Raw genomic sequence first — 3,124 nt, forward strand, 5'->3', positions numbered from 1 at the left:
GACTGATGGGCTGAAATGACTAGGCATGATTTCAGCTAGCAATCCTCTTGCTCCTATAATTGGGTGGTGGCAAGAAGAGAGAAGTGGGATGGTTCATCCATTGATGGTGAGGTACCCTACAGGCATGCGGGTGGCTCTGTGGTCTAAAACACAGAGCCTAGGACTTGCCGATCAGAAGGTCGGCAGTTTGAATCCCCGCAACGGGGTGAGCTCCTGTTGCTGAGTCCCTGCTCCTGCCAACTAGCAGTTCGAAAGCACGTCAAAGTGCAAGTAGATAAATAGGTACTGTCAGGGAACTGCCATCTGAGACGCAGGAGGTGAAAGGGCTCACGGAGGGTGAGAGAGACCATTCAGCTGAGGAGGGGACCAGCAGGGGGAGAAGTGGAGTTCCAAGGGAAAGTGAGTCGGAGGGAGGGCTCAGAGACACTTCAAGCGAAAACAGTGGGGAGGTTTCAGGACCTCCTGTAGGGACACCCACTCCTCGCCGGAAACTGTCACGCCGAGAGTCCAGAAGACGCGTTTCCGTTAAGGAGCTTTTATGCTGGAAGAAGTTCCGTAAACGCCCACTGTCCGATTCAACGAGCGACTGATGGAGCCATGCTTAAGGCGCTCTGTCACAGACAGAGGTTTGTGGGCTTAGCCAAACTCTGAGGGACTAGGATTTTACGCACAAGCAGCTCACCATCCCATCACAGCAATCGGACAGTCCCTGAAAGCAGCTTGTGCAGAGAGGCATCATGAGCAACCCAGCCGGAGCCGGGGGAGCAGGAGGAGCTGGAGAGGGTCCAAGCCTGGAAGAAAGGTACAGGGTGTTGGAAGTCCAGCTAGCACTGCAAACGGCGAGGCTAGAAGAAAGGAGGGCGCAGGATGCAGAAAAGGCAAAAGGCGCTACACTAGCAAGAAAGATGCCAGGATTGGTGCAGAAGTTTGGGGGGGACCCCAGGAACTACCAAGCCTTTAGGACAGAGATGCAGTATGCTCTCGAACTGCAGTTTAACGACTTTCCCGACGAGGCATCGCGAGTGGCGTTTGTGATTGGCCATCTCGAAGGGGGGGCGAGAGACTGGGTTAGACCCCTGATGGCAGGGAATAGTGAAATGCTGAAGGACACGAGGAAGTTTTTTCGCGCCATGGATTTGATGTTTTCCAGTGAGATTGAACAGGGACTGGTGCGCAGACAATTGATGGCTTGCAAACAGGGGAGCCGATCGGTTCGTGAGTACTGGACTGAGTTTACAATGTTGATACATAAATTGGGATGGGACCTATCGGCGGAACCCATTCAAATGCTCTTTGAAGAAGGGCTTTCTTCGGCGGTGAAAGACGAACTTTCCCGGGCGCCCAGGGCGGAGTCTATGGACCAGCTGACCAAATCAGCGCTGACCATTGGAGCGCGCCAGGAGGCAAGAGCCTTGGAGAAGCGGGAGGGGAAAGGAGAGCGTTGGAGGGATTTCCGCATTCCAGAGATTCCAGAGCCAAGTTTCCCGCCAGGAGAGCCGATGGAAGTTGGAACAGCGCGCGCGCGCGCAGTTTCAAATCCCAGTGAAGGGAGGAAGAAGGAGGGAAAGAGCGCCAAGAAATGTTATCTCTGCCAGCAGCCAGGTCACTTTGCCAGAGTCTGCCCGCAAAGAAAGGAATGGCAAGGGATGGCAGGAGCTGTTGGGGGGAAGGAGGAGGGAGTCCAGGAGCCAGTAAAAGCCAACGCCTGGCTGCCACCGTCAGGGCACTGCAGCCAGGCCAAGGAGCAGTAAAAGTGCCCACTCCGGAACCTCCAAGACCAGCCCTAGTAATAGAGGTGTTGCTAGAGCTGGCAAACGGATACCCACTAAAGACAAAGGCGCTGTTGGACTCAGGCAGCTCCTGTAATTTTATGAGTAAGGAGTTTGCAGCTGAACACCAGATACAGACACTCCCTTTAAGCAACCCCCTGCAGGTGACCACGATCGATGGGAGGGAGCTGTTGGGAGGAGAAGTTAGCCTACAGACCGTCCCAATGGTTATGAGGGTGGCCAGGCACACCGAAAGGATAGCGTTTAATGTGGCCACCCTGGGAGGGGCTCCCGTCATTTTGGGAATGAGCTGGCTAGCGTTGCATGACCCGCTAGTGGGCTGGCATCAGAGAGTGGTCTCCTTTGGGTCAGCACATTGCCTGGAACACTGCAGAGAGGGAAAGGTGGCAGAAGGGGCAAAAGCCTTTCTAGCAGGGACGGAAGTGGCGGACAAAGGGAAGGTGCCCAAACAATACGCTGACCTAAGCAAGGTCTTCAGCGAAAGGGAAGCAGATAAACTACCACCGCATAGAGACTTTGACTGCCAAATTAACCTGGTCCCTGGGGCCCAGCTCCCCGTGGGCAAGCTGTACGCCATGTCAGACAGGGAAATGCAGGAGTTAAGGGAGTTTATTGATAAAAACCTGAAGAGGGGCTTCATCAGAGAGTCCAGAGCGGTGGGGGGGAGCCCAGTGTTTTTTGTGGACAAAAAAAACACGGATAAACCCAGGCTTGTAGTGGACTACCGGCGGCTAAATGCCGTGTCAGAACCAGTGACTTTCCCCATGCCCAGGATTGATGACATTTTGACCAGGGTGAGGAAGGGAAAGATATTCACAAAACTGGACCTGAGAGGGGCATACAACCTGATACGAATAAAGAAAGGGGATGAATGGAAAACCACCATGTTCACCCCTTTGGGGGCTTTTGAATATCTCGTTATGCCATTCGGATTGCAATCAGGCTCCGCCTGTTTTCAATCGCTCATGAACCATGTCCTGGGACCTTTGCTCTACAAGAATTGCGTGGCCTTCCTCGATGACGTGCTGATATATTCAGAGAATGAGGAGCAGCATGTAAAGGATGTCAGGGAAGTGCTGAGCCAGCTACAAGCAAACCAGCTGTGGGTGAAATTGGAGAAGTGTCAGTTTCACACCAAGGAGGTGGAATTCCTGGGGTACCGCTTATCAGACAAGGGATTAGCCATGGATCCAGGCAAGGTCCAGGCGGTGCTGGAATGGAAGACACCGAAAACGAAAAAGGATGTGCAAAGGTTCTTAGGGTTTGGGAACTTTTACCGTAAATTCATCAAGAACTTTGCCCACTTAACGGCTCCCATCACGGACTGTCTAAGC

Source organism: Podarcis raffonei, chromosome 1 (genome assembly GCF_027172205.1).
Source record: "Podarcis raffonei isolate rPodRaf1 chromosome 1, rPodRaf1.pri, whole genome shotgun sequence".
NCBI classification, from domain to species: Eukaryota; Metazoa; Chordata; class Lepidosauria; order Squamata; family Lacertidae; genus Podarcis; species Podarcis raffonei.